The sequence below is a fragment of the Sciurus carolinensis genome, chromosome 6, assembly GCF_902686445.1.
Source record: "Sciurus carolinensis chromosome 6, mSciCar1.2, whole genome shotgun sequence".
NCBI classification, from domain to species: Eukaryota; Metazoa; Chordata; class Mammalia; order Rodentia; family Sciuridae; genus Sciurus; species Sciurus carolinensis.
In genome coordinates, this window is record NC_062218.1 from 132,267,188 (window position 1) to 132,288,918 (window position 21,731).

At 44.2% G+C, this 21,731-nt stretch overlaps 1 long non-coding RNA gene and 1 pseudogene across 2 annotated transcripts; one reads left to right on the top strand and one right to left on the bottom strand.

Annotated features, from left to right (window-relative positions):
• Positions 1-1,091: 1,091 nt before the first annotated feature.
• On the bottom strand, positions 1,092-19,494 carry LOC124986871 (uncharacterized). 2 transcript variants are annotated; one of them, XR_007109106.1, is made up of 6 exons: positions 19,269-19,494; positions 8,792-8,927; positions 7,516-7,593; positions 4,909-4,976; positions 3,044-3,073; positions 1,092-1,704 (listed from the first exon to the last, which is right to left on the bottom strand). It is a non-coding gene; the product is annotated as an uncharacterized LOC124986871 (long non-coding RNA). The 2 variants fall into 2 exon arrangements; XR_007109105.1 differs by lacking the exon at positions 3,044-3,073 and having other exon boundaries at positions 19,269-19,490.
• A 375-nt stretch (positions 19,495-19,869) lies between these two features.
• LOC124986412 (E3 ubiquitin-protein ligase TRIM52-like) lies at positions 19,870-20,622 on the top strand (annotated as a pseudogene).
• Positions 20,623-21,731: the final 1,109 nt, after the last annotated feature.

The window sequence follows — 21,731 nt, forward strand, 5'->3', positions numbered from 1 at the left end:
AGGGAGAATCCATTTCCTTGACTTCCAGCTTCTAAAATTGCATTCCTTGTTATGTTATTGGAATTAAAGGTCCTTGGTGCTTACAATTCCACCGTAATGGTGAGACATGAACTACAGGAAGAAAACAGGTTTATTCATGGGTGACCCTGAGGAAGATAGAGACATTTTCATCTTAAATCTTCATCTTCAGGTAACTCAAAAAGCTTTTATGGAAAAAAAAAAGAGGGTACTTTGAGACAATGGGCAGGAAATCTACAGTGCTAGGTAGGGGTCTTCTGTTTCTATGGTTCTGTTGACTTTTCTTCCTCCTCAGAACATCAAAAGGAAATTGGACCTCTTGGGGCCAGTATCTGCATTTTCTTTTCAGACACAGTTCTTCTGTCTTCAAGTCAATTCATGAGCTAAGGAACTGAGTAGAGAAGACGGCATTACCTGAAGCCTCTGTTCAGAATTCAAAATGCCATGTGAAAGGGATGGGTCATCAAAAGATCTGGGGAAAGATTAGGGAAAAGGTTGGGGTGGTAACAATTGTTAAAACATCTTACAGAGGGAACTCTGTTTCAGCCACAGGGTTCCTCTCCTTGAGGACCAGTAGTCTTTAATCACAAAAGCCTTAAATTAATCATATCTGTAAAATTCCTGTTACTATATAAGCTAATAATCACAAGCTCCAGGGATATCTTGGAGGGAAATCATTATTCAACCTACCACACTATGAACATGAAACCCAAAATGCACAGACATCTCACTGCTTGGGAGGTTCAGCAACAATCCAAGGACACAGGGTCATTTGCTCTCCCTCCTATCCAGGGTAGGCAGGGTTGCTAGAGATAGGAACGAAGGAATGGGAAATCTAATGTACAGTACGGTGACTATAGTTAATAATACTGTATTGCAAACTTGAAATTTGCTGAGGGTAGATCTTAAAGTAAAAACTAAAGGTAACTATAGGAAATAATGCGTATGTTAATTGTGATACTCAGTTCTATTGTGTATATATGTCACAACATCACATATATATATTACATTTAATGTAATCCTAAATATACAGTTTTTTGTCAATTATACCTCAATAAGTCGGGGTGGGGGAAGTCAAAACAAAAATAAAAACAATTTAACATGTGTGCCCAGGACTAGGTAGGTGACCATCAAGGAAGAAAAAATAAAAGGGGCTGCAAGTAGCTCAGTATTAGCATATGTGAAAGCCCGGGTTTCCAGCCTGGGTTTCCCCAGCACTGCAACAACAACAACAACAAAAGCCAAGAAATGGGTCATGGTGACAAAAAGGCCCAGACTTGGTTCCTCCCAAGTTCACCAGGTGCATGACACACTGATCTTAACTCTTTTTTACAAAAACAGCACCATGAGATAGATCCCAATCATTTTGTTACTGGAATCAAAGGTTCTACTGCTCACTGCTTAACCAAAGTTAAAAAAAAAACAGAGGTTGATGCAGGGAAACAGGTTTATTCAAAGCCAGACTTGAGGAAGGCAGAGATATTTTCTATCTCAAATCTCCAAGGGAAGGCCGGGAGGTCAGTGAGGGAACAGCATTTGTGAGGGGAGAAAAGGAGGTATAATGGAATAAAAGGCAGGAAATCCCTGTGCTGGGTGGGGGTCACCTTCTTCTAAGAGTATCATGTCTTTAGTCTCTGTTTCCTCTTCATCACACCAAAGGGAACCTCAACCTCCTGGGGCCAGCATCTGTTCCAAAGAGGAGAGGGTGTTACAGAGGGCTCTATTTAGAATTTAGAATATTATGTGAAAGAGAAGGGTTGTTAAAGATCTATAAAAGATCAAGGGAGGGGGAAAGTTGGGAAGAGAGCAGAGGAGGAAGAAATAGAATTAAAAATCATATTCCTGAGGGAAATGAAGAAAATAATTTTGTTTAAAAAGTGAATTGCTGTTACAATTTCACATTCAGGCTGGCCCATGCTGATGGCAACTATTCACTCAAATACCCCTCCACCTTGACCCCTCTTCCCCACATGAGGTTTCTCCAGCCCTGAGGAGGCAGTTCCTCTTTTCCTGCTTACAAAAAGGCAGCAGGATCTGGGAAGAGAATTCAGGCATTGCCCCACCTCTTTCTTGTGCACGCCTTTGAATACTCTACTTGATTTCCATTCTGAAAAAATGGAAATGGGGTTCTGAAAAAAACCCATCCTGGGGTATGAATGAAGGGTTATGGAAAATAATATTCCTGCAAGATAGCCTCCCCCCGCAAGAAAAATGGAGAAAGGTACAGCTTGGGAGGAGAAATTATTCAAGGAACAATGGACCCTGAGGGAAAGGGGCAGATATTGAATGCTGGGTCCTAAACCTTGACCTTCCCCCATGGCTAAAATTAGTCCTAAATGGAGGCACAGCAAATACCAATGGACAAGATTTAAGTACTCATCCCTCAGAGTCTAAATTCTTATCTCCCCAGACAACGAGTTTCAACCTTTTTACAATTACTGTCCTAAATTAAGGTTTTAACCTGTTCAACTAGTCCCTGATGGTCAAATCTGCACATATGCGGCTTCCAATGATTACAGCATTGTACCCATCTGTAACTGATGGCCATTTTTAAAACGCATTCAGAAAATGTGTCCTGACGGTGCCCAAGTTCACGAATCAATAAAGGCTTCTCTGAATCATTTGAGGTCTGTTTCCCGTTCCCTTGAGCTTACCATGAGGACCAGCCTCAAGGTGCCATGAGATTGAAGAAAGTTACACAGATCTAGGATTGCATTGATTGTAACTTATTGGGAGACACACTGACAAAATCCTGGTCCTCAGTGGTAGCAATACTGTAACCAAAAGCTCAGTCCTTGTCCCCAGTGCCAATTCAATAAAGAAGACACCGTTTTGAGAAAAATAAAATGAAGTTTTATTGCTTTGCTAGCAAAGGAGAAGCAAATGGGACTCCTGTCCCAGAAGTTGTGATTCTGCCCATCAGGAGGAACCCCTTCAAAGGCTACATTCCAAGTGTGCCCTGACAGGGGGTCCCAGAGCACCGTGATGGTGTTAACATTCACTTGTTAACTTGGGAGATACTCACTTTCTAGATCCTGAGGCAGATATCTTCTTCCTGTGGAGCACAGATAACTCTAGGTAATCTTGTTCCCCGCCCCCAGGTTAGGGAGGGGGAGAGGGATAAAAGGAAAAGGAAAACCTGTCCCTTTTAAAGATAAGCTTCAGAGTTATCTTCAAAAGGTGAAGTGGACCACTGTTATAATACCAGTTGAATTCCAGAAATTTGGGTCAGAAAAGGGAGACATATTTATGAGTTAGGACAAAAGTAATTTCATCTTGGCTAGAATGTACCTGATTTATCTTAGGATAATATCAAAGTCAGGTGCATCCCTGTGTTACAGAGCTAGGGCATTCTGGAAAACTGAGGCATCGCAAACACCCCTCCTTCAAACCCTAATTCTTGCAATCAAATCAAAAGATTTCAGACATGTTGCTCAGATTTATAAGAATGAGTTTATTGAAGGGATAGGAAAAGGGAAGGGGGACACTCTCCAGGGAATGAGCGAGTCCTCTCAGAGAGGTGAGAGATAACTTGCCTCTCCTGCACTCCATTTTTATTGGGGGTCCCAGGGAAGTTTCCAGAGTTCCACCCAAGTCCACCTCTTGACTTTTGACTGACAGAGAATGACAACAGACTTTCAAATACTTATTGCCATGACAATGTTAGGTTCCTTAGTCCATGCTAAGCAGTTCTAATTAGATACTTAATCATTTTTACAGGTTTTGTGCCTAGGAGGAAGTCTCCTTATCTTCCAGACTCTGGTCTGTGAAAAGGGTCACAAATGATTCTCCCTTCAAAGTAACTTGGGTTCCTCTTATCGATGTTTTTTCTGCCTATATTTCTTTGCAGATAACAGGAAGTTTTGTGACATATCCTGTCCACTTAGGCCAAGCAGGTAAATTGCTTTTTGGCAAAGAAAGCATGTGGAGGTCAGCACAATGGGGTCCATTTTATAGAATTATTCTCTTAACCTCGTTTTCCCACCATCCTCATCTGTCTGACTTCTAACACCTGCAGCCAGGGTCTGGTTGTAAAGTCCTACCTACACAGGACTCTTAATGGTCCTATCTATCTATTTTCCTTCAGGAAAACCACTAGGGTTACTCAAAAACAACTATGGCAGTTATGACCCAAAGTGGCTGCAGTCATGAGAAACTGAATCATAACAACTAAGCCTCAGTTTCCTCTTCTGTAAAATGAAGCCAATCACACCATCCTCCTAAGTTCCTTGTGAAGAGTAACTGAGAGAGTGAATAAAAAGCAGAGCAGTGTAGGACACATAGCTATCACTCAAAAATTAGCACTTGTGATTTTCGTCACTTCCATTTATGCCTTTTTTTCCCCCACTTCAACGAATGCAGAAAATAAGTTCTCACTATATGCCAACCATGATTTAAGGGGAAACAGCGATTATAGTCAGATGTATTGCCCACTGTTGATCCCAGATCTGCAAATGCCCCAAGCATACTGATTACCAATCCCAAAAAAAGAACTTGGAGGACTCAACAGATACGTTTTGGACATTTTATTATTCAGGCACTCCTTGGTGACTATAGGCTGGATGGCCTATATGCCTTCATGGAGATGCCACCCCACACCTCAAGCAAGAGTATATGGGATAAGTTGTATGCCTACTGCACAGATGGATTTCTTCAGATGTTTATAAGTACATTTTTTTTACTTTACAACAAAGGTCACACTGCTTTGTTCCTCACCTAAAGATTGGAGACAGGGTGAGCAGCCAGTTCCCTTTTCCATTTCCTTCATTATCATATTTTGTCTTATTCTTTTGCCCAGAAGGAGATGCTTTCTCAGGCACTGACTAGTGTTTACTCTAACACCCACCCTCACAGAAGCCATAAGCTTTACAGAAAGCACAGAGCACTCACTGTTAAGGCCCCTCTGAGGGATGTCAGATTGGAATCAGTAGGACTTCCTGAAGGAAAGGACACTTGAGCTGTAAAGAGAAGGAAGAAAAGAAATTGGCTGAGGCAAGAGAGGGAGGAAAATTCTTGGGGCAGAAGAAATAGCAGGTTCAGAGGGCCTGGGTGGTGTTTGGTGTGGCCAGAACATAACAAAGAGGCAGTAAATAGAGAGTCTTAAGTGTGGAGATGTGTCTGACTTCTGCCACATGTGACTGTTTACACATGGGCACCAACTGTGTGCCCAGTGCTATTCTGGGCAAAACATAAGAGATTTTATAATGTCCTAACCTTGAGTAGCTGACATTGCAGGGGAGAGCCTGACCATTAACAAGTTAAAGTACATATTTGAGATGGGGTTTTAGTACTCTGAAAAAAATAATACAGTGATGGGAGGGTAAGTATTAAATAGAGCAGGCAAGGAATGCCTCACTGAGACATTCAAGTAAAAACTGTTTAATTAGGTAGGGGAGTGAGCCTGGAATATTTCTGAGAAAACTGAATTTTTTTCCTTTTTTTTACCTTTTTGGGTGAGCCCTGATGCCTGCTAAGCATGTACTCTACCACTGAGCTACACCTTCAGCCCAGTGCAGTGATTTTTTTTAAAGATATAGCATTGTTTTAGTAGCTGGAGTCAAGACTGGCTATGAAATAGATTTCATCTCTAGAAACACTGAATGGATGTATTGGGGTTTCTTAGAGACAAGGTAGCCTTGAGGCAGCATTTGAAGTTCAGAAGAGATGGAGTAGCAATGTCTGCTGTGGGAGAAGGAAAAAACAGGGAGTGGAAATTAAGATGCCACCAACTTGGGCTGAGGATGTAGCTCAGAGGTGGAACCCCCACCTAGCATGGGAGAGGTCCTGGGTTTAATCCCCGGGGACTATTTTAAAAATAATAAACCACCAACTTGGCAAGATGATTCTAGCTAAGAATGATGAATGACCTTGATCAAATTTCTCTGGAGAATGTTTAAGTAGGCAAGCACTCTACTACTAAGCTACCCTTAAATTCTCAGTTTTTTATCTTGCTGACAGAATGAATACTCTTTAGATAGGTTTCTACCCTACACTCCATCTTGTTACAAACCTCATGCAGGTCCCAGCTATGCATGTGAGCTTGAGACCATTTTGGTATTTCTACAGGGACCCATTCTCTTCACTACCACTACCTAGCCCTGTCAGAGCCAGGCCCAGGCCTCCCCAAGTTTCTGGCTGTGGGCTATGTGGATGACTAGCCCTTCATCTGGTATGACAGTCACAGAGGGAGGGCTGAGCCTCAGGCCCTGTGGATGGCACCAGTAGATGCCCAGTAGAGGGAGACAGAAACCCAGAAGCAGAGGGCCTGGGAGATGTGGACGGTGATGGGCTACCACAAACCCAGTGGCAGTACATGGATAACCTGGTTGCTCATGGGAATTATCTGGGTAGCTTTTTTTTTTTTCTTCTTTTAATGCCAATACCCACCCCACCATTTGGAGGCCCCATAGGTGGCAGGCTTTTCCTAGCTCTTACAGACTCTGCCCTGTGGCTCTCAATAACCAGGGACTTTTGGCCTGCATGCACAGGCACGTAGAGTGCTCAGCACGTGTTTGGCTATATGATACATGAAGATGGCAAGTCCAGCAGCTTCTGGCATTTTGGCTTTGATGGGCAGGTCCACCTGTCTCTGGACCTAGAGACACTGGGTTGGGTGTCAGCAGAGCCGGTGGCTGTGTGGACCAAGCGGTGGTGGCAGACAGAGTGCTGCTATGCAGAGTTATGACAAGGCCTACCTGGAAGGCCTCTTCCTCACCTCCCTGCACAGGTACCTGGAGCTGGGAAGTCAGAGACTTACTTGGAGAGGAAAGGCCCAGTCAGCAGCAGCCATGCAGAGAGAGTCATACACTCTGATTCACAAGAGCTGTCCCACTTGACCGAGAAGCCTGGGAGGGAAAGGCTGTGTCCTCTGGGAGGAGCCCACCAGGGCCCAGAGGGAGGCCCAACTAGCCAACAGCTTCCTCACATGGAACAGGACCTTAAGTCCTTGCTCCAGGTGTGACAGAGTGAGGAATTCTGTATCTTCTGCCCCACAGCATTGTCTTGGGCAATGAACTCCTGTCTGTAGGCATCCTCTAATCCACCTCAGTTCTGATGCTGTCTACCTTGAAATAGTGCCAGACTGAAGGCTCAGTCCCCAGGACTATTTTCCCCACCCCTATTTCAGATGCCAGTCTCAAGTTCTGTATTTTTTTTACCTGTGCTTCTGACTGACAAACCAGCTATAAATTAGGTTTCTCACAACCCACTCCTTGGGTCTCATTAATTTGCTTGGGTGGCTCACAGAACTCAGGGAAACATTTATGTTTATGGATTTATTACAAAGGATGTTACAAAGGATACAGATGACGATATGTTTAGAATACAGAATGAGAGCAGGGGTATGGAGTTCCCATGCTCTCTCCGGGCCTGCTACCCTCTGGGAGCCTTTCTGTGTTCAGCAATGTGGAATCACTCCAAACCCTGTCCTTTTGGGTACATATGGAGACTTCCATTGCATAGGCACTGTTGATAATAGACTGGGATGGGGAAACCCACCATGGCATGTCTGCTGCAGCATTTTTCTTGGCCTCTCTGTGTAACACTCTTCCCTCCAGTATATGAGGCAGACCCCTTCTGGAATGACAAAGGTAGGTCAGAGAATTTCTTTATGGCAAGCTTCAAGAAAGATGGGGAAAGATTACAGTTTCTATAACCAGCTGTAGGGAAAATAAAGTCTAGGCAATCCTGGGGTGTTGGGCCTTGGACATCTCATTAAGGTAGTGGCTAGAAGGAGCTGGCCCTGGAGGCTGAGCACATGGAGAAACACCCCAGTAGGGATGTCTTGGGAAGGGAGTTATGAGCAGGACATGCAGATGAAAACCAAATATATATTTCAGAATAGCATATAATAACAATGCCCACTTCCCCAAAGCTTCATGTCATTGTGTGTTACACAAGTGATTGTTGAATTCTCACTTAGCACAAGACATGTTCTAGACCCTTTACCAGGATCATCTCATTGAATCCTCAATGATTAATCCCCCATTAAGCTTTGAGAAACAGAAGAGTTAGAGGGATTTCCAGGTCACCATTCTGGAAAGAGGTCATGCTGTGCTTCAAACTCCTTCCCTTCCTAGTTCTAAGGTGAGGAAAGTATTACCATCCTTGCCTTTATTTAACAACCACTTGTTAGGTACTTACTATGTACTGGAAGTCAAGAATAGGTATATAAAGTCTCTGGAAAAAAATTCTAGGATCTCTGAGTGAAAAAGGTGGTGGGTATGTCCACTCAGACGTTGAGAGTAGGAAGTCACATCCCTTTTGGGAATTTTCAGGGCAGTGCCCCTTTAGGATGAGTAGTAATGGGTCATCTGTGCCTGCAAAGTTCCAACATGAGTGCCTCCCCTAGAGAGATCCTGTCCCCACCTTCTTCCTGTCCTCCACACTTAGAAGATATCAAAGGCATGGAGATAAAACATGAGGAATAGGCAGAGAAGGTGCTCAACCACCTTGTTCTCCCCTTTTCCTGCAGAGACTCCTGTGGTGCAGATGAGAAAGCACACCACCCAGGATGGGACCCTACTGAGGTACTGGGCCTTGTGCTTCTACCCACCAGTTATCTCATTGAGCTGGTGGCTGGGTAGGAAGGAGCTGATCCTGGAGACTGAGCGTGTGGAGACACGCCCCAGTGGGGATGGCCGGGTGCCACTTGGGGAGGAGGCCTAGTACACCTGCCATGTGCAGCACCCAGGCCTGAAGCACACACTCATTGTGGCTTGGGGTGAGGAGCTGGGCTTAATGAAGAGTCAAGGAGGGGAGGGTGCCAGAACACCTGTAGACAGCTCCATGGTCTTGGGGAACAAGCCCTTTTCTCTGCCTTCCTTAGACTCATCCTCTCATGGCAATGGCATAGTAGTTGGTGGGATCATCTCATGGTCCTGGTCACTGCTGGGCTGGTAGCTGTGAAACTGAAAAAGAAGTGTATTCAAGGTAAATGGAAGAAACAAAGGTGTAGGAGGTCCTCCTGGCTGATCCAGCCCTGTAAGGACAAATGAGACCACTGAGTCTGATCTCATAAAGGGCCCAAAAAGAGAGGCAAAGAACAAAGGTGGGAACTCAGGGACACCTTGTCTCCTTTCTCCCACACCTGCCCACCACCCACCTCATCTGTTTTGTGTTCTTTTTTCCCACAGCCAGAGATAATAAGTTTTATAGGCAAGCCCCAGTGTATTTGTAGGCTGGATGGGTTGTGGGGAGGAAGCCCCACATACTCTCAAGCAAGGCTAAGATGCCTTAGAACCAAAGATGTTGGGGGCATTGAGAGAGGCACTTCCTCCGTCTCTAGCCCTCGCCTCAGTCTCTGAACCCTACCACTATCCTAGACCACTCCTGACAGGAGCCAGCAATTCTAAGCATCGTTAGGGAGAGAGCAACCTGTGTCATTTCCTTCCTTCCTCCCTGCAGGTGGGAGAGGATATTCTTAAATCCCAAAGCCAAGCAAGGGCAGAAATTGTTCAGACTCTCTGCTGATTCCAATTCACCCTTACAAAATCAAGGAAGTATTTTGTAGGGGCGTTTGGGGTTCCCTGGAGGCCTCCTAAACTGGCTGACAGCTGTGATCTGACCACAAAGAGCTCACCCTCTTCTCACTTCTGTCAGCCTCCTTATACATGATCTCTGCCACTGAGATGGTTTTGCCATTCCTGAAGTCCTTCTAAAAAATCTAATCATTTCAGGTCTCCGGATGTAGCTTAAAGATAGAACATTTGCCTAGCATGGGTAAAACCCTGGGCTCCATCCCCAGCACTGCAAAAAATAACAACAACAAAAATCATTTCCTGACAGGATTGGAGGGTAAAAGGACAATAATAACAATTCCTCTGATCTACTTCCTACTTGACAATTTGCAGAATGGTTTCATGTTACACGTATATCACACTTGAGCCTCATGGGCATCCTGTGAATTTGGCCATGTTATTCTTATCCCCACTTCCCTTACTTGGAAACTGAGGCTCTAGGCAGTTAAGGAAAACTGGAACAACTGTTAGGAGGAATTATGGGGACAGTGTCATGGCATCCATCTCTTAACACTAAGAAATCTAGGAATATGTGCTTATTTTTAGAAATTTCTTGTTTGCATATATGACCCCCTTTTTTAAAGAAAATAGAATGGTCAAGGTGGACAGTGTCTTGTTTACATGAAAAATTCAGATGCAAAGATGCACAGGAGCAGGGCTGGGGATATAGCTCAGTTGGCAGAGTGCTTACCTCCCAAGCACAAGGCCCTGGGTTCAATCCCCAGCACCACAAAAAAACAAAAGCAAAACAGATGCACAGGTACCTGTAGGTAGCTGGAAAACAACACACAGTCCTATTTTATTTCCTGTAGTTTTGAATGTCTTGAGTTTTACAGTGAGCACATTACTTTCTATAATAAGGAAAATACCTGTTGTTGCTGTGTTATGTGGAAATGCTTGTTAAGTGTGAGACCCAGGAAAGGCTCAGCCTCACCTTCCAGTGGATCAAAACCCTCATGTCTTCTTTGATTATTTAACAACAGCTAGGTGTGGTGGCATACACCTGTCATTCCAGCTACCCATAATGGCCAGCTACTCAGGAGGCTGAGACAGGAGAATCACAAGTTCAAAGTCAGACTGGGCACCTTGGTGAGATCCTTTCTGAAAATAATTTTTAAGAAGGGCTGAGGATGTAGCCCAGTGGTGGTAGAGCACTTGCCTAGCATGCACAAGGCCCTGGGTTCAATCCCCAGTACCAAGAAAACAAAAAGTTATATAGTTTCACAGGCTATATGATATGCAAGGGGCTAGTGGGCTGGAACAGAAAGGATGCCAGGGACCAGATAAGTGCCCCATTGTTATAGGTCTGCTGGATTTCAGTGGATAATGGACTCATGGAGGAGCCTCCTCTGCCTCTTCTTCATCATGTTCCTTCCTCCAGCTGGGAGCCTACCAGACCCACCTGTGTGACAGAGCCTCTTTTCAGGAATTTCTGAAACCTCTGTGTTCCACTTCTCTAGGAAACCAAAGCCCAAGAATGTGAAAGATTTTGATACTAGAAAAAAGTTTCAGTCTGTGCCATGGCTGGCAGGGCCTCAGCAGTGAGCTAGTAACTTAGAACTTATTGAAGGATGGCACTTAAACGTCTGTCTCAGTGACACCAAAGTGTTCTATGTATATTCTGGGATTGAACCCAGGGCCTTGTACTTTCAAGGCAAGCACTCTACCAACTGAGCTATATCCCCAGCCCACTTTACTTTCATTAAGTTGTTTAACCCTTCTAACATGCCACATGGAAGAATAATCCTGTGCTATGGGTGAAAAACCAAAGGTTCAGAGAGGCTGAGCCATAGGCAGAGCTGTAATGAGACCAGGCAGTCTGACTGCCATCTGTATGATTCACCACTGCACCAAGTCTAAATGACAACTATGCTGTTCTATAAATGTGCAGTTAAGGACAGGTTTCCAATCCTGTACTTGCAACTCTAAAATGTAAAAACATCCAAAAGTCAAGGGTTTCTTCCTAAATTGGGCATCAAACTTGACCTGAATAGAAGTGAGATTATTTATACTCTATTTCCTCTAGTGTGTCTTTTTGCAATTCTTTACAGAAATGCTGGTGTATTTGATCTTGGGGTGTCAACCCAGACCCCTCTGGGGATGTTTCATAATTTTTGGCATTTATACCTGATACCTTTTTAATATGCAAAGAATTGGAAATACATCTGGTCCAAAGGTTTCAAGTAAGGGATTATGGATCTGTATTAATAAAGTTTTGTAGTAATAAACATGTTTTATTTTTACTGGTAGAAACATAGTTGTCTGGCTGGATGGTAGGAGTGGAGTCCAACTCAAAGACGAGTCTGGGAATGAGTAACCTGGTAGACCCATAGAAATCCCTCAGCCCGATAAGCACTTCAGGACTTCCTGAATAGAAGCTGAGCCTTCTTCCCTGATTAGAAAGAGTGGGGAAGCAGTGTCTTAGGAGAGAAGCAGGTTGGAGGAAACTGCTGGCTGACCAGTCTTACTTCACATTGATACAGCTGTGTCTCCACAAGTTCCACATCCATGGATTCAGCCAACCACAGATCTAATATTCAGGAGGGATACTGAATTGGTACAGAATATGTACAGATTTTTTTTCTGTTTTTAATCCCTAAACAACATAGTACAACAATTATTTGCCTAACATTTACAATGTATTAGGTGTTGACAGCAATGTAGAGATGACTTAAAGTATTTGAGAGTATATGTTTAGGTTATATGCAAATGCTATGCCACTTCATATAAAGGATTTGAGCATCTGACAATTTTGGTATCAGTGAGTGGTCCTGAAACCAATTCCCCATGGATACAGAGGGATGACTATAGTAAGATCCAGAACAGAGCTCACCTTAAGGCAAACAGCTGGGGAGGTGAGGGTCAGCCTACCAGCTGCCCACACCTAAGGTTGAACCTCCTTAGCCAGATCTCTTTGGACCCCCCTCCTCCACAGTAATAGAACTACATGCATTCCCATATTGTCCCTAGAAATGTGCATAATTATAAAATGGTGATTCAATAGATTTGATCTGCAGCATCACACACACACACACAAGATGGTGATTCTGAAACAGAACCAACCACTGACCAGGTCTGAGCATCAGGCATGAACACTTTTCACCCCTCCTTTCTTTCAGTGCCTCCAACCAAGGTGCCCCAGGATCTGGGGGGGGCACCATATTCCCAGTGTATCTTAGGTATTCTCTTTGAAGGATGGACACACACACACAGAGTGACATTTATGTGAGAAGGGTGCCATCCCTACCATATCTTCTCAACTTCCGTTTTCTGGCTGTTCTATCCATAGCCTGCCAAACAAGAAGTCCTAAAGCCTAATTCCTAAGAGTTGTGAGGGTCTTACCAAAGGGGAGTATGTTAGAAAACTAAGATGAGGAATGGGACCTTTCTTCTATGCAGTTCCCTAAATCCACAACTAAAGGCATAGAAAAACAGAAACACCCAGTACTATTCTTTGGAAGAGAAAATAAACATCATCTTCATTAACCTCCTCATCATCCCAGCAACTGGGATAAAAGTTATTGTTAAAGTATTCCTATTTTTATTTTCTTCCATGCTGGGGATTGAACCCAGGGCCTTGCACATTCTAGGCAAGCAATTAACCACTGAACTTCATCCCCAACCCCTAACCTTTCTCATTGTGAGCTGTCTTGCATTGAGCAAATATGACAAGAAAAGCTAATGCTTATATAGTTCCAGTATGTGAAACTGTAATAAGTGGGTTTCATATTAACTCATTTTACATTCACAACAACTTGATAAGTATTATTCTTATTCCTATTTTAGGATGAGGCAACTATAAGACAGAGAGTGGTCACAGGGTCGGGGGTGTAGCTCAGTGGTTAAGTCCTGTCCTAGCATGCACAAGGCCTTGAATTTGATCCCCAGCACTGCAGAGAGAGACAGAGAGGAGAGAGAGAGAGACAGACAGACAGACAGACAAGTGCATGCCCAGAGTCCCACAGCTAGGGAGCATCAAGGCGGACAGCTAAGGTTGCATCCCCAGTGTCTCAGAACCTTGGTAGAAAACATCAGGTGCTCAAAACATGCTAGCCAAGATACACAAATAAGATAGATGAGAGGGAGAGACAGAAATAAATGAATGAGTTGATGCATACATATTAGATACATAAAGGCCTCAAAGCATCTATGTAACTCCCAGGGTTCAGCTCCCAGTTCTGTCACCCACCTGATTGTGTCACTTTGGGTCAGTCACCTAATCATTTTGTTCCTCATTTTATTTCTACATCTGTAAGATGGAGTAATAATGTTATAAAGTTATGTGACGATTTTATGCCTTCATAACTGCAAAAGTGCCTAAAAGTTTTTAACACAAAGCAAGGGCTATATGAATATGTAAATTAAAACTACATTTCATCATTGGAAAAAAGTCATATAGAGAGGTTTTTCTACTGGGAATAAAATGTGGTGAGTGAACTACCACTTTCAGTCAAGATGGACCAACAGATCAGATTTCACTTGAAAAAAACATAAAAAAAAAACTTTTGGTTTTCAAGACACTTGATATCAAACAAGGAAAACTGATCTGAGGGAGGCAACAAGGTAAGTCCTATAATTGTCCCAACTTAGTGCCTCAAATAAATGCAGGGAGGGGAAACCTAGGCAGAATCAGGCAGGCTCCTGAGTTGAGATGGAGCTGAAACTGGGTGACCAAGACAGCTGGAGTTCATAGGACAGGGTAACAGAGGAAAGACCTGCAGGATTCAGAGAATCTGAGAGGGCACTGAACTCTAGTCCTGAATATATCTCACTGCTGCTTTTTTCCCAGTGCCTCTTGGATAGTGGGCACAGGTGGCCCTGAGTGTGCCAGGTGTACCCTAAGGGCCTGCTCCAAGAGCACCCTCAGCAGAGCTCCCAGCCGGGTTCAGGAGAAGGCTAATAGTCTTTCTGCAAATAGAACAGCTGCCTGATTGTGAGATAGCAAGGTTGCAAGAGGACTGAAAAATACGCCCCTCTTCCACGCTGGAAAAGCTCATCAAAGCTTCACAAATATAAGAGGGAATCTAAATGAAATCCCTCTAAAGCGACACTCAGACTGGGGGGAGGGGGTGTCTTAGTCCTTTTTCTATAACAAAATAGTTGATACTGGGTAATTTATAAAGGAAAGAGGTTTAGTTGGCTCATGGCTCTGGAGGCTGGAACGTCCAAGAGGACATGCCAGCATCTGCTCAGCATCTGGTGAGGAGTGCGTTCTAGCTGTATCTAAAATAGCAGAAGGCATCACATGGCAACAAGGAGCAAGAAGGCTGGAGAAAGATAACTTTTTTCCTGTTGGTGCATTATAAGTATACATAATAGTGGGATTCATTATGCCATATTCATACATGTACATAATATAATTTGCTTAGTCTCCTTTGCCAGTACTTTGCTTTTCCCTACCCTCTTCCCTCTCTCTGTTCCGCTTGCTCTGCTGCTTCAAAAATAATTCATCAATCCATTAGTCTATGAATGGGTTCATCCAGAGCCCTCAAAAACCAATCACCTTCAAAAGGTCTTCCCACATATCAACACGGCTATATTGGGACCAAGTTTCCAATAATGCACTTTTGGGGGGGGACACATTTGAACCACAGGAAGTAGTAATTTAGGAAGTGAAAGGAAGATGAAAAAATAGGCACTAAACTTTACAGATCCTCACTTGCCTAGATATTCTTTTTTTAAATACTTTCTTAGATATTGATGGACCTTTATTTTATTCATTTGTTTATATGTGGTGCTGAGAATCAAACCCAGTGCTTCACACACACTAGGCAAGTGCTGTACCACTGAGCCACAACCCCAGCTCTGCCTAGGTATTCTTGAGAATGAATGTCTACTTTATGTTCCTTTTAGGTCCCTCTATCTTCCATTCTTATGCTTCCTCTATCCTTTTCTCATTCCTACCTGAGCTCAGCACCTGCCTCTTCTCTCAGTCTTCTCCTTAGCTCCTTCTCCTACTTCATTCACCTACATATAACCCTCTGTGAAAGGCGGAAGCTGAATTCAGTTATGGGGGAAGTATTCTAGTTCTTTTTTGTTTCTTTCTTTCTTTTTAGTCCTGGGGACTGAACCCAGGGCACTTTACCACTGAGCTACATTCCCAAATCTTTTTAATTTTTTATTTTGTGGAGGGTCTTGCTAAGTTGTTTAGGGATTGCTAAATTGCTGAGGCTGGCCTCAAACTTGTGATCCTCCTGCTTCAGGCTCCCAAGCTTCTGGGATTATAAGCATGCGCCACCACAACTGGCTCAGTTTCAATTCCTGTTGTTCAGATTCTGCCCCCACCTCACCTCCATGTCTACTTGGGCTCAGTCCTGACCTCCAGGAAGGCTCCCTGATTGCATAATAGAAATACTTTTAAAATAACATGAATAGGTAGGTATTCCATTTTAGACAGATCAAGTCTGGGTTTAATTCCTTTTTCTCCAGATACCTGGAAATACCTAAAATAACAAGTGGTAAGCTATATACTACCCCAATATCCAGATCACTTCACTCTATTCTAAGTGGGAGTCTCTGAAGCTGATTCATTACAGAAAAGAAATACAGCACTAGGTCCTGAGGATATGGAGATAAGCCCAGAGGGCACTGTTCACTTTATGGATGTCAATTAATCCTACTGCACAACAACCCATGAGGTATGTTACGGGGGTTTCAGTCACAGCCCAACTGGATAAGAGACGGGTTAACTACTGGAGGACGTCATGCCAGCAATAAATCAATTACCTATAAACTTATCTAGTCATTAAACACACAACAGTCAATACTCTTTTCAACTGGGAGGGGATGTGACAGAGCAGGCCATACCAAATCTGGCCTCTAACAAGATGAAGTAGTCCACCTCTCCTTTATATTTTAGTCACACAGGTAAAGGGAGTCAAGACCGGGAGGGACTTCTTCTGTGATGAACAGGATGAAGTGGAGTCAGGGGAGCCATTTGCTCAGGAAAACTAGCATATCCCCAGATGGTAAACCACTTCCACACAGGACCACATACTCCCCAGCAATCTGGAACAGTTTCTTATGACTGCCAGTTCCTGGGAGTCAGGCCTCTATGTCCCATGGCTCAACCACGTCTGATTCTGCTAGATATGGATGGCTCCCCACAGTGTGTGCTACCATCATCTTTATTTGACACACAGAAAAACTACAGCACAGAGATGTTAAGAAATTAAGCTAAAGTCAACATAGAGCAAGTGACAAGAGTTAGATCTGAACACAGTCTGGTACCAGCCTCAGGAATAATCTCCTTCAGGAGACTATATCTGGGCAGAGAACTGAAAGATAATTAGTAATATCGGGATAAAGCAGTGAGATGAGAACCTTCTAGGTGGGAGAATGTTATAGTTTGGATCTTAAATACCCCCACCCAAAGTCCTATGAATTGAAGGTTTGTTCTCTAACCCATGGTATTATAGGTAGGTGGTGAAATCTTTAGGAGGTGGGGCCTAGTGAGAGGAATTTAGGCTTTTGGGGGCATACCCATGAAGGGATATTAGGACCCCCTTCCTGCTTCTCTTTTGCCTCCCAAAGTAAGATGAGCAGATTTGCTTCATTGAGTGCTACCTGCCATAACATTTTCCTTTCAATACAGTCCCAACAAAGTAGAGTCACCAGAGTGAGCACTGCCAGTAATAAAAGAGAGGGACAGGGTCCTGGTAGTGGATGATAGTCATGGAAGTGTGCTACTCTGATCTTCCTTCAAGAACTTGCCATTCATATACAGGGGATGGAGATGAGCCAATGGGATCAGTTCAGGGACTGCAGGATCTGCCACAGAGTTCAAGTAGAACTGATACTCTCCCCAGGCAGGCCCCAGCCAAAGACTAAGATTTTTATACTTTGAGTCCTTTTGTTCCAACCAAATCTCAGACAGAGCCTATTTTACAATGCAGACAGAGCTACTCTGATTGAAGTAAGAGTGGAAGACCCAGGATTTAACTTCCTGTGTTTGCAGGACTCCAGGGTTAATCAAGGCAAAGCTGGAGAAATGATTTCGAGCCATTGAATTTTTTAAAGACTCAGAAGTAGTCAGACTTTCAGGGGATGTTTCTGCTGGCTGCAGAATGAACTGACATGAGAAGGTATGTGACTTTAGGAAATTTTTTGTGCAGTCTGAAACTGATGGGAGTGAAACTGGAATGAGAAGAAGAAAAGGATGGAGATGAGGTATTGAACTTGAGGAGGGGAAAAAAATCAGCAGAGCTGTATAGTTGGAATTTATTGAGTTTATTTATTATTTGCTCAGCAGCTATGGAAGGAGAGTATGCTGTGTGTTCAGTACTAAGAAAGAGGAGCTGGGATCATCCACACTCTGTGAAACTTAACAGCTTGGCTCAGGCCCAGAGATGGAGAGGAAAGGTTTCAGGGTGTATTGAGGGTCCATTTAGGCAGGTGGCATTCTTCAACCTAAACAGTTATCAATTAGGGGAGTAATCAATCTAACAGGTCTAAATAGCATTTTACTGAAATAGAAAGGAAATTTTCAGGAAGCCTTAGATGCCATGGGGCAGGGGGAAGAGTTTTCAGAAATTTTATTTCTGTGTGTGCAAGTCTTTATTAGATTAGTATGTACAATGCACTTTTTTTACTACTAATAAAGGAAAATAAAAAATAAAAGGAAAAAAATCTTGTAAAACCTTGAGTGAAGGATGATCCTTGAAGGGACAAACCATGACTCAACTCATTTTTGTGTTTCTATCTGTGAACAGACAGAAGTGGATAGACAAATGGATGGATAGGTTACCTGTCATCAGGTAGGCACCAACTGACTATTTAGGCTCCCTCTCGAAGCCTTCCTACCGGCTATTTTTAGTGTGTAGCCAAGCTCACACACAGATTCAGCATACATACTCAAGGTCATAAACATCTGCTTGTAAGCATGCGACTACTGATGTAACCTGTTGGCGACTGTGCCTTCTTTGTCTGGCCTGCATATAAAAAGGCCTATGGAAATGGCTCAGGGAGCTAAATGGAACTATCTGGGGGTTGAAGCTGGAGCTGGAGGCTGGCTAAAGGTTGCTGCCTCCCCTACCAAATAAAGCATGTCTACTACTCAAACTGCGTCTTGCATCTTCTTCCACCTGCCGGGATCCTGAATCTGTTCCCCAGGGTCTGAGCTTCAGCATGACATGTGTGTGGATGGATGAACAGATTAAAAATGAACTGGGACCGAGATATAGCTCAATGGTAGAGCGCTTCCCTTGAATGCTCAGGCTCTGGTATCCCCAATACCAGAAGAAAAAAAGCGTGGGTGGTTAGGGAGATAGGTTCTGAATAAAGAAATGAGTGAAAGATGAATGGAAGGATTATGGATGTAGGGGAGGCGAAAAGATTAACAGAAGTAGGTGTAGGGTATGTGGAATTTGCGGTTTCCTAGGTGTGTATGTAGAGTGGAAATGGACATAGATGTCAAGGGCGTGAGAGAGGTCAGTGTTGGAAGACTGAGGCTCCTCAGGTAGCAAGAAAACAGTGAACTGGTTTGAGAATAGTTGCAAGCTCAAGAACCTTCGGCATCACCACCTACTCCGCTCATTTCGAGCTCTACCCCGCCCCATTTCTGCAGGCCCAGCCGGTTTCCTGTAGACCCCGCCCACGAGCTAGGATGCCGTCGGCCTAATCCTCCCACAAATACCTCAGGCCTTCTGACTAGAAGGGTTAAGCAAGGCGCAGAGCTCGCCACTCGAGCTTGGCCGCAGCGCTCACCACCCTTTGGGCTCCCTTTCCTGATACCTCCTCTCTGGCGTGGCCTCTCGCTCTCGGCGTCTAGCGGGCTGGAGTGGACTTTACGTGGTCGGTAGTTTAAGTAGATTCTGCGCCTCCTCCCGTTCCCACCAACCAGTCTTCCAATCGGGTGAGGCTTGATGGACTGCGGGGATTGCAGCCAGGGTCTTCGCCTGCAATACCATGGAGATACGGTCCTCCGACCGTCTAGCCAGTACCCTCTTGATTGGCTGGGGGGGGGGTCGCTTACGTAATTTCCGGTCGCCTGGATCGGAGTAAGGAGCTACAGCAGCCGAGTTGCGCGCACTCTGGTGAGCAAATCCCGAGAGCAAGGAGACAGGATTTGAGACTCCGCCAAGGCTCCAGCGGAGCTGGGGGTTCCAGGCTTGTTTTGTCCCTGGTGATCTCAGCATGGTTGTGGCCCACCGGTAGATCTGATTGTGGCCCTGAACTGCGGAGAGCCTGAGAAAGGAGATCAGGGCTTTACTGCAGGCCTAAGGAGAAAAATCAGGGTTGAATCACAGCGTAGCTTGGAGGCAGGCCTGCAGGTACAGTCCTGCTCCTTAGTTCCAAGATGTTGAAGGCCTCAGCTTTGTAAGATTGCTGACTATGCAATACTCCCAACCCCATGCAGACACTTAAGGAAGAAGCCTTAAGTGTCATCTGCCATCTGCCTAGATTACTTCAATAATCCTGTGTCCATCGGCTGTGGGCACAACTTCTGCCGAAAGTGTGTGACCCAGCGGTGGGGCCACGAAGATGAGGAATACCAAGGCGAGAAGATGAACGGAGAAAAGGAGGAGGCAGTTGGGGGGTGGGGGTGGTCATCGGTGGATGGGTCTCCCTAACGCAATTAGGGAGTTCTTATATCATGGAAATGCTTTTTGTTCCAAAACCGAGAGGATGATGAACTCTTGGTTGGTGACGATGGTATAAGGAATTGGGACAAAGTGGACTATGTAAGACCAGGAGGAAAAAGAGGAAGGTCAGAACCTTAGGAATGGGACATGACCTGAGAATTGATATCTATCCAGAACCACGATGAAGACCATGAAGAGCTGTATCCTGATACCCACTCGCCTTCCCCACCCCCTCCACCGTAGTTCACTTGTTCTCCATGCCAAAAGAGCTTTACACATCGCAGCTTTTTTCCTAACTTACAGCTGGCCAACATGGTCCGTATAATTCGCCAGATGTGCCCCACTCTTGATGGACGAAGTGGGGAGAACGAGCTGCAAACACCAAGAAGACTTGAAACTCTTCTGTGAATTGTACAAAGAAGCTATTTGTGTGTTGTGCTTGAGAATCCAGGAGCCACAGACAGCACAACCTGGTGCCACTGAATGGAGTGGGTCAGGAGTAAAAGGTGAGAATAAGAAGGCAATGTGAGGGAGGATGGAAGGGTAAAAGGAGTGGCAAGGAAAGAGGGGGAACTTGTTAAGAGTGGCATCCCTTCCACTGGAAGGTACTTGATAGTTGAACTTCTCTATATTCGGAGGGGAAGGGAACACAATGAAGAGAGATGGGCATTGTGTGGACAAAGGAGACAAAATCATGAAGGCTAGAGCAATTTGGCTTCCTCAGAGGAAACTGAGCAGACATATGGCAGTCATCAGAATTCACTCTTGGGGATACTTTCAACTTACCTAAGAGTAAGGGGTATGGGTATCAGATATTTAGTGCTTGATTTCCCTGTAATGTAAGTCTTGAACGTAACTTGATCAAGTCTCAGGGACCCTCACAGACAGGAATAAAAGACCACAGTAGAGAGTAGATGTTTGGAACCTCAGAGCACAAACAATGTCAAACAGATGTTTGGTATTGCTAGACAAAAATGCCAGATGTGAATCTTGGACTAATAGGAGCAACTGGCTATGCCTCTCTCCCAGTATCCGGAGTTGCTTCCCCACCTTCTGTAGGGTCCTTTTCACAGTAGGAAATAAAGTCAGAAAGAATTCCTTGGCTGCAGAGACTACAAAGAAAATACTGAGTAAAGCCTATATGTAATCAATAAGGAATATTGGTCAGGTAGCCACATTGGACGTGGTGTTGTTTATACAGTTATTTCTATCGCATATGCAGTACAACTGCATTGTTTTGAGGTCCATGTTCTTTTAAAAATTTACTTTAAAAGAGGCTTTTTAGCTCTGAAAAGCTTACTTGTTTACATCTTCCTTTTAGCCTATTCTATGAGTTCACGCTCATCTTGACTCTGCAAGGTAGAATCAGGAGTATGAAAGGAAGATCATTTAAACTGAATGTGGTGTTGCCCTCCTGTAACCCCAGCTACTGGGGAGACTGAAGCAGGAGAATCACAAGTTCCAGGTCAGCCTGGGCACCTTAGTGCTACCCTGTCTCTAAATAAATATATAGAAAGTAAGATCATTTAGATTTGACCATGGGCACCATTAGTTGGTGTCAGGCTTTAGCAGATGGGTATATAACAAGAAAATGAACAAAGATTTTCAATTA